The following is a 15178-nucleotide window of genomic DNA, read 5'->3' on the forward strand; positions in this document are numbered from 1 at the left end:
ATTAAAAGAATCATTCACCACAGTCAAGTGGGATTTATTCCTGGGCTTCAAGGATGGTTCAGTATTTGCAAATCAGTGAACGTGATATACCACATTAATAAAAGAAAGCATAAAAGCCATATGATCCTTTCAATAGGTGCAGGAAAAAGTCTTCTATTAAAAACAACAAAAAGTATGTTACTTGTTATAAAATTAGTGATTGGCCAGGTTGCTCACTTGGCTTAGTCAATCAATCATGACATTAGTAAAAGAATGAAACAAACATGATTATTCTTATTTATTTATTTTTGCAAGAACACTTAACATGAGATCTACCTTCTTAACAGATTGTGTACCAACACAGTATTGTTATCTATAGGCACAATGTTGTACATCAGATCTCTAGAGTTTATTTATCTTGCATAACTGAAATTTATACACGTTGATTTAATAGCAACTCCCCATTTCTCCTTCTTCCTACCTACCCCTTGATAACCGCCATTCTCTTCTTTGCTTCTATGAAATTTACTATTTTAGATGCCACATATAAATGTAATAATGCAGAAAAATGCCCTCAAGTTTCCTCTATGTTGTTGCATATGGCAGGATCTTCTTCTTTCTTAAGGTTGAATAATATTCCATTGTATGTATATATCACATTTCTTTATTCACTTATCTTTCTATGGACCTTTTGGTTGTTTCCACATCTTGGCTTTTATGAATAATACTACAATGAACAAGGACTGCTAATATCTCTTCAAGATCCTGATTTCAATTCTTTTAAATACTCATAAGTGAGATTGTTGTATCATATGGTTGTTCTGTTTTTAATTTTTTGAGTAACCTCTATACTATTTTCCGTAGAAAGTGCATTATTTCACATTCCCACTAACAGTGTACAAGGATTCCAATTTTTTCACATATTCACCAACATTTATCTTTTATTTTTTTGATCACAGTCATTATAATAGATATGAGGTGATTTCACTGTGGCTTTAATTTGCATTTCCCTGATGATTAGTGACATTGAGCATCTTTTCATATACCTGTTGGCTATTTGTGTGTCTTCTTTAGAGAAATGTTTACTCAAGTTTTTGGCACAAAGAAAGACAGCAAAAGAGAAAAAGAGGGATAAAAGTACTATAAAACAAACAAAAAACAGTTTTTCAAATGACAATAGTAAATCCTTCCTTATAAATAATTATTTTAAATATAAAACTCAAAAGAAATAAAGTCACTGAATGAATAAAACACAAGATCTAAATATACGCTGTCCACAAGAGACTCACTTTAGATTTAAGAACACACATAGGTGAAAATAAAGGGATGGAAAAAAATATTCTATGCAAATAGCAATGATAAGAGAGCAAGGTGGCCATGTTTATATAAGGCAAAATTGATTTTAAGTAAAAACCCGTCAGAAAAAATAAAGAAGAATATTATATAATGATAAAACGATCAGGAAGATATAACAATTATAAATATATATGTATCTCACATCATAGCACTTAAATATAGAAAACACACATCGGCAGAAAGGAGAAATAAACAAAACAGTAATGGTAGACAACTGCAATACTCGACTTTTTACTACTGAATTGATCAGCCAGACACAGAATTAAAAAAAAATAGTGGATTTGAATAACACCATGGATCTAATAGACATATACAGAATTTTTAACCCAACAACAGAATATACATTCTTTTCACATGCCTATGGAACATTCTCCAGAATAGATCACATGTTAGATTACAAAGGAAGTCTTTTTTTTTTATTTATTTATGATAGTCACACAGAGAGAGAGAGAGAGAGAGAGAGAAGCAGAGACACAGGCAGAGGGAGAAGCAGGCTCCATGCACCGGGAGCCCGACGTGGGATTCGATCCCGGGTCTCCAGGATCGCGCCCTGGGCCAAAGGCAGGCGCCAAACCACTGCGCCACCCAGGGATCCCTACAAAGGAAGTCTTAATAAATTTAAGAACATTGAAATAAAAAAAAAGAACATTGAAATAATTCCAAGTATGTTTTCTGACTACAATGCAATGAAACTAGAGATCAATTGCAGACATGATCAAAGTGTACATAATGAAAATTTTCGTAATTAAAAAGTAAAAATAAAAAATAGAAAACTAGAAAACTCATAAATAGGTAGAAATTAAACAATGCAATTTTGCACAGCCAATAACTCAAAAAAAATTAAAAGAAAAATATCTAGAGAAATATGAAAACAAAAACACAACATATTAAGTCTTATGGGATACAGCAGACAGTTCTTCTCTACTATAAAATAGCCCTCTATCCATTTATGCTTTGTCACATTGATCTGAATTTCATTTTTAAGAGCTTAGCGCTGTATGGAATTATTTGTTGACTGGCTTATTGTGTGTCTACCCCACTAGAATGTAAGCTCCAGGAGGGTAGGGACCTTGTCTGACTTTATCACTGTATCCCTAGCTTATGGTAAGTGTTGAATAATTACTTATAGAATGAATACCTGTCATTTCCTTCTAATCTCTGCAAAAATATTCTCTCCTCTTTCTCAACATCATAAACCTCTCATACTCTACCTCCCTATCTACAAACTTGTATTCATTCCGTTAACAAATTATGTGCCTAGGATTCAGATTGCCTTTACCCTATGCTTGTATGTCCTATGTTATTTTGCAGCTTTTATCTTTACTAACAGACTTATGGGATACAGCAAAAGCAGTACAAACAGGGAAGTTTATAGAGAAAACATCTACGTTAAAAAAGAAAAATCTCAAGTAAATAACCTAGCCTTACATCTCAAAGAACTATAAAAAAGAACAACTAAAAAAGTAAACATGACTAAACTAGTTTGACTGTGTAGATGCAGCCTGAGACAAAATGTGAAACAAAATACACCACACAATTTATCTATATGATATAAAGCATATTTATTAAAAGCTTACATTTTACCTTTTTAGAAAGATCTTATTTATTTGACAGAGAGAGAGGGAGAGAGAGCACAAGCAGAGAGTGACAGGCAAAGGGAGAGGGAGAAGCAGATCCCCCGCTGAGCAGAAATTCCCAATATGGGGCTTGATCCAAGGACCCTGGCTGGGATCAGGACCTGAGCTGAAGGCAGATGCTTAACCCACTGTGCTACCCAGGCACCCCATAGTTTATATTTTATCTTGATGTTTGGTTTTCATATCTGTATATTTGCAGTTTGAATTATTATGTTGTTTTAGATTTCCTTTCACATGTGTATTTTCTGTTAAGACAAATATTCCTTTTAACCTATACCTTGTTTTATTGTATTTTGCTTTATTGTGCTTCATAGATACTGTGTTTTTTACAAATTGAAGGTTTTTGGCAACACTTTCTCACATTTTGGCATTTGGCATTTTTCCAATAGTATTTGCTCATTTTGTGACTCTATGCCCCATTTTGGTAATTCTCACAATATTTTAAACTTTTTCATTATTATGGTAATCTATGGTCAGTGATTATGACTCAGTGAAACCTCAGGTTATGGATTAGCATTTTTTAGCAATAAAGTATATTTAAATTAAGCTATATAAATTTATTTACATAATGCTATTGCACACTTAATAGACTGTAGTTTAGTGTAAGCATAACTTTTATATCCATTATGAAATTGAAAAATTCATTTGACTCCTTTCATTGAGATATTCACTTTATTGTGTTCTGGAACCAAACCTGCAACCTTTGAGGTATGCCTATATTTACAAATATGTATATTAATGGAATATATTCTTTAATTTTAGTACATTTATATGAGACTGACTTTCTTCTAAAAGGCCAGAGCTTAAAACAAAAACAAAACAAAACAAAAAAAAGGCCAGAGCTTTTAAAGATATTCCATGTTGAAATTTAATGATGTTCTTTAGAGAAAATTGTTAATGACTATAAATGGTGATAATTTTCTTTGTTCCTATCTTTCATACCTTTATGAAATCTGTGTTGGGATGCCTGGGTGGCTCAGTGGCTGAGCATCTGCCTTTGGCTCAGGGCATGATCCTGGGGTCCCAGGATCGAGTCCCGCATCGGGCTCTTTGCAGGGAGCCTGCTTCTCCCTCTGCCTATGTCTCTGCCTCTCTTTGTGTATCTCTCATGAATAAATAAATAAAATCTAAAAAAAATCTCTGTTATATTTTTACACACTGATAAAGCTTATAAAACAGTAAATATGAAGAATTCATTCTCTTATTGTAAAACTATCCTGATACATCAACATATAAATATAACAGTGAAGAAAAGCCCTGCGAAAACTTGAAAGAAAATGAGATTTAAGCATACCACATTGAATGTCTTTGAGATTCTTCCAAAATTTATACTGTGTGAGTGAGAGCCTTAGTGCTTTGTAACTACACGTTCACTAATTCAGTGTAAGTAGTTCCTGAATAGAAATATCTGTCTTTGTTTACTGGATAGAGAGTATTTGGAAACGAGTAGAGGTTAAGTATTGTGGATATTATGCTTATATTAATAAATGTGCTTTGAGTTGGTTCCTGCAGGTGACATCTTTATCTATCTACACAGTATTCTTTCCTCACCTTTCTATTGGGCTCAAATTTTCACTAGATACCTCTTCTCTCATACAGTTCTGTGTTTGGGAGGAATTTGACCACTAGTTCTAAGAGTGGGTCCAGAGTTAGTCTAATTGAATCCAGTAAACCTATGCCCCTGGACACAGTGATTGGTTCAAGTTTGAGCCTGAATCTTTATATGTTTGAGTCACTGGATCAACTAACGCTGAAGCCTCCTCTACTCCTAGACTCTTGATTATATAAGCAAATCAATTTCCTTGTTGTATAAACAAAAATGACTTTTACTGTTACTTGTAACTGCTTTATATATTTCTGAAGCTATGTTATCAGCTGAATGTAAATTCATAATTTCTATCTTTTTAATACATTTTCTTTTATAATTATATGGTAGCCTTTTTTATTTCAAATAATACTTAATGTCTATTTTCCCTGACACTACTACAAATAAACCATCTTTCTCTTAGTTTTACTGGTCCTTGATAGTTTTATCACTTTATCTTCATCTTTTCTGTGACAGGCTTTATATACAGGCTTTTTTTTTCTGCACCTGCTTTATAACCTGCAAAACTCTGCAACATGTTCATAATGCTTGTATTAGACTTTTTGGGCTACCATGACAAAAATACCTCAGGCTAGATGGCTTAAAAACAGAAATTTGTTTCTCACAGTTCTGGAAGCTTAGAAGTCCAAAATCAAGGTGTTATAGATTTGGTTTCTTCTGAGGCTTCTCTCCTTGGTTTGCAGATGTCTTCCCTCTTGCTGTCTCTTCACATGGTTGTTCCTCTGTGCATGCATGCTACTGGTGTCATGTGTGTGTCTTCAATTACTTTTAAAAAATGGACTTATTTAAAATTTTTATATTTGAGTATATTTGACACGCAATGTTACATTAGTTTCACGTGTACAACATAGTTATTCAACTTCTCTACTGGTTATGCCATGTACAAAGAAGTGTAACCATATTGTGCTATTAAGATATCACTGACTATATTCCCTATGTGGTGACTTTTATTCCTAATTCTTTCCATAACTGGAAATCTGTATTTCCCACTCCCCTTCACTCATTTTGCCTGTGTGCCTACTTCTCTCCCCTCTGGCAACCTTGCTTTGTTCTCTGTATTTATAGGTCTGATTATGCTTTTTGTTAAACTCCTTTTCTTATGAAGACACCAGTCAGAATGGATTAAGGCATATAACAGCCTCACTTTAGTTTAATCACTTCTTTAAAGATATATTTCCAGATATAGTTATATTCTGAGGCACTGGGAATTAGGGCTTCAAGATATGACTTTTGGGAGAACATAATTCAGTCAAAACAAAGCCTATGTTAAGATGACAAGAGAGCAGAAGCAAGAACAATGAAACAGAGCAGGCAGGAGGATGGCATGTTAGACTTCTTTATTCTACAGCTTCTCCAGATTCTCTAATGGTCAATAACTCCCAAGTACTGGACTGGGAAATTTGTTTTGCCACTACCTTAGCCTGAATCTGAAGGATGGGAACCAGTATATTACACAAGTTAATAATTCATAGCTTAAAGTTTAACTTTTCCTGTTATCAATATGCCTTCTATTTTCTTTCAAGACACTCAATTTTCCTTATCTTTAGTTTCCTAATTACATATAGACTTAAAATAATTAGTCATGATCCTCAAATTATTGGAAGAATTAAATGAAATTTAAGTATATTTCTGCACATAATAAGGCCTAAGTGTTTTATTGGGTAGAATGTTTGGAAAGATTGTTCCTCAGCCTTTATTTACACAATGGAGAGGCTCCTGGTGAACAGCTTTCTATTCTAGGTCATGCCACAGCATTGTCTATAAGACATGCAGAAGGGGAAGAGTTGACCTTGTAAACTGGGGTTAGACACTTTAGGGGCCCAACTACCTCCCTTACTCCAGAGCACCTTGCACTTCTCTATATAGACTCTTAAGCTCCAGGAAGACAGAGACATTGCCTGAATTTTTCATGGTCCTATTTCCCTTCTTATCATTATGCTTGACATGCACTGGATGCTTGAATGAATGAATGAATGAATTAGTTATATTCCATGTATATATCTTTCTTCTCTCTCATGGTTAATAGCCCCTGGCAGACCAAGACCCTAGTCGTGGAGCCAGTGGTCCCAAATGATTCAGCAAAAATTTATGGAAGGGAACCCTATGCTTGCCTCTAACTTGATGAGGTTCAGAGAGGCATACTGGATATCTTGGCCTTTGTATCTTCAGAAAAACCTTTACATACACTCCCTGAGCATATTATATAGGTGGCCTGAGGAGTAGATAAAGATTAAGTGAAACTTCTGAAGGTGATCTAGCTTACTCAATAAGAAGAAGCAGTCAAAAGGGAAAGCCCTGGGGCTGTGGGTCATTAAGAGGTTACCTGGTTATTCATTTCCACTATCTATGTAAAGAACTGGAAGTGGAACCGTGTCCAAAGATGTAGGCTTACTTCTTGGAAGAATTCCAGCTCCAGCTTTCCAAGGAAATCCTAAAGGCTATAGAATGACATGTGGTTAATGACTAGTATCCTATAACAGAGAACAGATGCTTCTCAAGTCTCTGAAATATGTAAGAAGGAAACTCAGACAAGTGTGAGAAACCAAATAAACTACCCACAATAAAGCCCTTGATATTTCCACAGGTTATAAGTTATACTGAGGCCCTTGCCTTAGGATTGGCCATGAGTTGGTCTGCCTCTGTCTCTTCCAATGTTTGAGTAATGACTATAAGTGTAGATGAGGTCTAAATTCATTCCTCTTCATTGGTGTTTTTAAGTTGTAAATTAACTTCAACCCCTATAGCTTTGATCTCTTGTGAGTAAATAAGATGATGATCTGTGACCTTGACTTTCAGTTCAGTGCATCAGAACAAATGTAAGATCAGTGGCAATGTACCCTTAGCTCTCTTTTCTAGTCACTAGCCTGTTTCAGACTCACTGGCCATCCCTACAGTGGCACTTCTTAAATCTTCCTCAGCATCTCTTGTACATGTCTGCCACATCCAAGAGCATAAATAATACTCTTAAGCATTTCAACTGAATATTTAGCTCTGAATTATACCGGGTGCTTTCTTATCTAAGGAACTCAAAGCAATGGTTTCAAGGCCTCTCAAAGATTATAAGTTGTTCCACCAGTGAATTTGGGCACATGTTTTGATCCTTCATTCCCTCTGGTTCCAGATCACTTACCCTCAACTGCAAGGTATTAAGAGGGAACTCCTCCTGAGCATGCACAATTGAGCTTTCCTCAGTAGGCTCTGCATCTCACAATCCATGAGATTGAAAGAGTCTTGCCTGTTCACCTCAATTGTACTATTGTAAGATAAAAGAAAAATCATGAGTGGATCTTCACAGTACTCAATTTTCCTCCCAGGTTAGGCCAGAACCACTCTTCACAGTGGCAGACTCAGGAGAGAGTCCCAAAGTTCTCCCTTGTTCTTCCTTCCACCCTGCAATTTTTGACAAGATATCTACAGTTGTTTCTCTGCCCATGTTATCTCTTTATATGCCATGCCTTGCTACTAGGTGATTTAGATGAGAATCATCATGATGGTCAATTTTATGTGTCACGTTGACAAGGTCACAGGGTGTCCAGATATTTTGGTAAAATGTTATTTCTGGGTGTGCCTGTGAGGTTGTTTCTGGATGAGATTAGCATTTGAGTTGATAAACTGAGTAAAGCAGATTTTCCTCTTCAATGTGGGTGGCCATAATCTAATTGGTTGAGTGCCTGAATAAAATTTTAAAAAAGCAGAGGAAGGAAAAATTCTCTCTCTTTGCCTGACTGTTGAGCTGAGTATTGGTATTCTCTCATCCTTGGACTGGGACTTATGCCATCAACTCCCCTGGTTCTCAAGCCTTCAGATTTGGACTATAACTTATATAACCAGTTCTCCTAGTTCTCAGACATTCAGACTCAGACTGAAACTACACAATAAGCTTTCCTGGGTCTCCAGCTTGAAGTATTTGTGGGACTTCTCAACCTCCATAATTGTATAAGCCAATTCCTTATAATAAACCTTTTAATCTATTATCTATATCTATCTATCTATCTATCTATCTATCTATCTATCTATCATCTATCTATCTATCATCAATCATCTATCTATCTATCATCTATCTAGCTATCTATCTATCATCTATCACCTTTTATTGCTTCTGTTTCTCTGGAGAACCCTAATACAGTTGTTAACTTATGATCTTATTTCTGCTTTTGCTGGGCCTCAGGAAGTATAAATTACACCAAACATAATTTTTGTTTTCCAGAGTGTCTGTGCCAGTTTGCCCAATTCCCACCAACAGTGCAAGAGGGTTTCCCTTTCTCCACATCCTTGCCAACCCCTGTTGTTTCTTGCATTGTTGATTTTAGTCAATCTGAATCACTATATTGTATACCTGAAACTAATATTACACTGTATGTTAACTAACTGGAATTTAGATAAAAACTTAATAAAACACTAATATCTAATAAAAAACATAATTTATTAGCTTTTCCTCAAGATGGACTTTAAAACTAACAAAGCCATTTTAATGAAATCCCCTGAACAAAGCAGTCTTTTATCGGTTTCATTGGTAATAGTCCATGTACTAAGAGGGTTTTTTTTTTTTGCCTCCTTTCATAGAGCAGTTCTTTTGAAATAGTAATGGTCCCTTTCCATAAGTTAAGAATATTCTTCTTTCTGTTCATTCAGATGTATTTATATCCACTAATTTGCCCAGATGAGAAAACATTTATCATTAATATCAATAAGATAAAAAAATCATCTTTTATAAGCCTAGTTAAATTGGACACTAAAGCATTAGAAAAAGACAATATAAACAAGGAAAATTATAGTACATGTATAATCATAGATATTAAATTGGACACTAAAGCATTAGAAAAAGACAATATAAACAAGGAAAATTATAGTACATGTATAATCATAGATATAAAATTCTAAATAAAATATAACCAAATTGAACTAACCAATGTCTTATAAAGAAATATGATCACAAAGGATTTATTCCAGAAATGAAAGCATAGTAAACTATTAGAAAAATCTATCCATGAACTTCTGCTTATTCCTGGAAATTTGAATACAAATGCTTTTTTGATCCCAGTAGAAAACCTCCTCAAATGAAGGAAAGGCGGGGCAAAAGGAGTCAGACAAAAAAAAATCTGAGCAAAATTTTGGAAGCTGGAAAACAGAGGGATCTGTAATAATTCTTGAGCAGACCACAAGAACTAAACACCAAGTCCCTAGGAAACAAATTGCAGACTCCTAAAAGATTCAGAAACTGGTAGTATTAAGTACTTTTCAAGGCAAAGACCAGAGTATGAATCTGATTACTGGAGGATTCATTAAAAGCATCTAAAACAGAGCATTTAATCACCCTTACATTTTGTACTATTTGAAACAGCTGGGATTCCCACCTCAGGCTTAACAATAACCCAAGTTTTTTTACTTCCTCACTCTATTTTACTGGTTACTGTAATAGCCATTGCACCTTATCCTAAACCAGGTAGTTCAACATTCTGTGGGCATTGGAGAGGGGTAAATGTTTGTTTGTTTGTTTTCAAACCAAGCTGCCAAAAAAAGACCAGAGCAATCTAGATCTTCTCTTCTTAGGACTGGCAGGCAGTCAATTGAGCAGGCACAGCAGGGGGCAAGCACTGAGTAGGAGTGAGAAGCAGCAGGTACCTGCCAAAATTCATTCAATATTTTTAAAACCTCTCTGAAGAAGGTTGGAGCATCTGCGGCAGCTGTGCTTGTGGCAAGTTTGAAACGTCTCTCTAAGCTTCTTCAAAATTACTCCATTTCTCTGAAGGTAAAGCCCATATTTAATCACTCAACTTTGGTTGAAATAATTTACAATACCGGCAGCAACCTTATTGATGCAGTATATTATTGGAGCACTTAGGGTCACTTCTGACAGCAGGTGCTGAAATCCATCTCCCACCCCTCAACCAATGATAAATTTAATTACAAACATATTCAAGATGCCTTTTATTGATATCCTCAGGGGTACAATGAAAGAGGTTACCTGGCACATTATACAATAAACCTTTATCAAACTCTTCAGCAGGCAGTCTTGCCTCTGTTCCGTGCAATCTTAGGAGATGGAAGAGCATCAGCCCCTGTCTTTCTTGAACCATCTCCTTCTCTCCAACTCTCTGTCCTAAGCAGAGCCATTTACTTCTCTCAGCTTCTTATGTCTGAATCCTCACATACATCTCCCTGTTTTAGCTCATAGAGATTCCTTTTTTATATCCCCCTCTCTTTAAAGTATGAGAGTTGCATATAATGGTTTTTTTCCATTGTTGCATTGATTTTCTCATTTCCTTCTCAAAACTTCCAATATAGCTCTCCTTCACCACAGGGATTTTTCCAGCCCATGGCCCACAATATCCCTTTTCAACAGATGGTGTAGGCTGGAGCTATGATGTTTCTGGCTAGTGCCAACAATTACAGCAAGTCCATTTTCCCCATGAAATGTCAAGTGTGTTCCCTGCTGCCTATTTTTGGCCAGATCAAAGCTGTTTGTCTAAAAATCCTTTCCTTCATAATACCAGTATTTGCCAATGCTTGGGTGGGGGGATTGTGTTTGTTGGGTCTTCTATATAAAAGGTAAGGATAGAGAGGTCAATTATGTTTCTGAAGCCCATTCCTAAGATTCCCAGAGAGTGAAAATTTAGGGGCTTGATTACTCAGCTGTTAAATTTGAAACAGAGAATGTACATTTGAGGTAGGTTTCTGGGAAACAACTGTCCTAGGCTATGAGTTCATTCTTTTATCCAACCAATGATTATTTTAACAGAATTTTTTGTGTATAATTGACATGCAATTAACTGTATATTTAAATTGAACAGCTTGTTAAGTTTTGACACATACATGCAATCATAACTGCTATAAAGGTAATGAACCCCCCAAATATCTCATGTTCCTTTCTAATTCTTCCCCATTCCTTCCTATACCCCCTCCACCACTTCCAAACAAGCACTGATTTGCTTTCTGTTACTATAAATCAGTTTGTATATTCTAGCCTTTATATAATGGGAAAATACAGTCTATACTCTTTTCCTTCTAGATTATTTGATTTTGCACAATTACTTTAAGATTCATCCATGTAGTTAAAGTGTATCAATAGTTTGTTCCTTTTATTGCTGAGAAGTACTCCACAATTTGTTTTTCCATTCACCAAGTGGTAGATGTTTCACTCGTTTCTAGTTTTGAGCTATATGAATAAAGCTGTTATGAAATTTATGCACAAGTCCTTGGCTGGACATATGCTTTCATTTCTCTTGAATATCATCTAGAAGTGGAATGGATGTATTATATTGGTAGGTACAGTATAAGTTTAACTTTTTAAAAACTTTTAAACTGTTCTTTAAAGTGGTTGTACCAGGCAGCCGAGGTGGCTCAGCGGTTTAGCGCTGCCTTCAGCCCAGGGCGTGATCCTGGAGACCCGGGATCGAGTCCCATGTCTGGCTCTCTGCATGGAGCCTGCTCCCTCTGCCTGTGTCTCTGCCTCTCTCTCTCTCTTTTTATTTATAAATAAATAAAATCTTAAAAAAAACAAAAAAAAAACCACAAAGTGGTTGTGCCATTTTACATTCCCATTCAACCAATAATTATTGAAGTTCTACTATGTTGCAGGTATGCTTCTAGATGCTTGAAATATAGCATTAAACAAAAACAGACAAATATGCAAATTCTCATTCAGAAGAGCTGGAAGGGGTCCCAAGGTGGTCTCAGGAAACAATCTTTAAGATTGAATTTAGTATGCTGGATATTTATTACAGAGTTCCATAGGGACAAAAAACTATAGATTGGAGGAGAAAGAAGTAGGATTAAATCAAGGAAAAGTCAGGCTATGATGCAAACCTAGTAATAGCTTTTGCCCACTCCATGTGGAGTTGAGGAGCTAAAACGTTCTGCTAGATTTGTCAGGCATTGGGACTACCCTACCTCCATCAGTGAGGAACACCATAGGACTTGACTATGGTCAAGACAGCTTTCTGCAGTAGAGGCTATCCCAGAAACCGCTGATAGCTGCAGGCTATCTGCTGATATCAATTGCCACAGGCAATTCTGAAGGGGATATCAAGGCAACATGACTCTGATTTCCTCACTGTCTCTCTACCAATTTTTCTGATTGGATCCACTTCTCCACATATGTCCAGAAAACCCGGTGGGTCTGTATAACTGAAGGAAACTTAGAAGATAATAATTACCAGCCCATATCTGTATCTGGTCTTGTAGCCACAACTAATACCCATATCTTTCTTCTACTACACATTCTAGATTCCCTTCATCTTCAGCCCTCAAGTCTGGTGGTTGTAATGGGTTATGAGTGGCATTATTTAGACCCTCATCCCTGGTCATCTTATTCTTCCCTGGCCAGGGTTTCTCCATGGTCCTTTTACTGTCAAAACTGGGCAGGGGAGTACTAAGAAGCATTCAGTGGATTGCTTGGTAGCCAAATATATTTCTTCCTGCCCTCAATGTGTATGTAATAATGTCCATACATTCTCCTGATAAGAGTCAATTACCTCTGCCAGGAGAGTGACTCTTCTTTTTTCAGGATGGTTGATAAGCACAAGGAGGACAAAGTGCATGAGTAGAATTTATACTTTATAATTCGATAACCCAGAGTTCTAGAAATCAAGAACCCAAATTGGAATGATGGCAAGTGAGGGATCCTACTTACACCCCCTTGTTTTCCAGATCCATATGCTATCCTTTTTGAGGACCAGAATCATACAAAATCTTTTACTCATGGTATATACTGAGTCCCAGATGATGACTCCCAATGGTATTAAAATACTGCCTTTAAACAGGACTTCACCTTTGGTGTTCAGCAATCCATTCTAATCCTTTATTAGGCAGCAGCTTCTGGGTGGTTCAAACTGTCATATGACCAGTAAATTCCATGTTAGTGGGTCCATTTCCATATGTTGCTGCTATAAAGTGTGTCTTTTTGTTCCATGACAGTAGATCAAACACTATTATACTCTCAGATAAAGGTGATGGCTAAGACCCTGCAGGCAAACCATTACCCAAAGTATGTATATATTCCTTTCAAAAGAGCCATTGGCTTTTTCAGAGTGAAAAGGCACAATCTATTCAACCAGTCCCATATTTGGTGATCAGCATTGGTTTCTGTTCCTGGAAGATTAAACATTCAACAGTAGCAGAGTTGTATCCACCAGGATAAGTCAAGACCCATACTATTAGACGCAGGTATAACCTCTATCTCTCCCACTATGGCCACTTTGTACATGTTACCATCAATATGAATAAACACAGATATTAAAAATTTACTAGCCCATGGACTTTGTTTATATCTCCCTCACACACACACACACACACACACACACACACACACACCATTTTCTAGGGCTTCCTCCAATCCCTAGTTGAACTCATGTTCCCAATAAAGCCCTCCTTTTCTCTGGGCTAAAACAAATGTCATGGGCTTCCGGATGGGGCTTGCCATCACAAAATGATTTTTGGATATCCTAAAGGAAGGAAATCTTTCTCTTGTCTGGTTATAAAAAAAAAACAGAGGAGTTGGGAGGATATTGAGTACTTGCTTTGCTAATTCCTCATTTGTCCTGAAGTTCCCTATCTTCTTATGAGGTGGTAGCCAGAAAATCTTAAAATGACACCATAAACTTATGTTTGTGGAGTGCTGGCTTTCTACATATCCCATAAATGTCACTCTTGAAAAATTTATGTGCATTTTGTTACTTATGTTCCAAAGATATTCCAAATATTTTAAGCCAAGGTTGTGAATAATTATGGGCATTTCATATTGGTGAGATATTTGGGGAAATGAAAGTCTTGTATCCTGGCCTGATTTCTCCCTTGACTTTTATGTTGATGGCAAGCTTCCTGCCCCAAATATATTTGCATTAGAACCAGGCATTTTACAATGGATATCCTCACCAAAGTGCCATTCTTCAAGAACTGTTACAGTTATTGAAACTTATCCTTTACTTCTTTATATCTTTCTCTAATTTACATGCATGCATGATTTTCTCTCTAGCAACATGATGAGCTTCATGAAGAAAGTGACAGGGATCTTAAAAGCCTTCATACCAGCTTTGCGCAGTGGCAGTATCGTAGCCAATGAGGTTTATCCGAGGCGTGATTATTGCTAATTGAAAAACCTTCATACCAATGTTCTATATTTCCACCGTAGGGGTTACATGTGAGAATGAATTTATCCAAATTTATTGAATTATACACCCAAAATGGATGCATTATATTGAATATAAGCTATAGCTCAGTAAAATTGATTTTAAAAAGTTTTTGTATTTGTGGGGAACCAGCTGCAGAGCCTGAGAACTGAATCTTGTAGTCCTCAGCACACTGGGGATATGGAAGGTCCTGAGTCAGCATACTGGCTCTTGACCACATTGTTCTCCAGATACAGCTTCTTTGCTCCCCCTTCTTTGAGTCAATAGTCTATTCTTTTATCTTTTGAAGTAAACATGTTTTTCTCTGCCTCCCAAAGTTAATCATTCCTATAGCCAATCTGCTAGATTTCTTGATAAAAACTGGAGGAGACAAAGCCTCGGGGTCCGAGTCTGAGTCCAATTTCAGTTTGAATCTGAGTCTGAGTCTTGGTCCCACTGTCACCCAGATTAAAATTCAGTGAGACTCTGAGTCT

General features: G+C 36.3%; 1 non-coding gene across 1 annotated transcript; it reads left to right on the forward strand.

Moving 5' to 3' along the window:
• The first annotated feature begins 14605 nt into the window (after window positions 1-14605).
• LOC129519014 (U4 spliceosomal RNA) lies at window positions 14606-14751 on the forward strand. The gene has a single exon (XR_008666324.1). It is a non-coding gene; the product is annotated as a U4 spliceosomal RNA (small nuclear RNA).
• Window positions 14752-15178: the final 427 nt, after the last annotated feature.

This window comes from Nyctereutes procyonoides, unplaced genomic scaffold, assembly GCF_905146905.1.
Source record: "Nyctereutes procyonoides isolate TBG_1078 unplaced genomic scaffold, NYPRO_anot_genome, whole genome shotgun sequence".
Taxonomy (NCBI): Eukaryota; Metazoa; Chordata; class Mammalia; order Carnivora; family Canidae; genus Nyctereutes; species Nyctereutes procyonoides.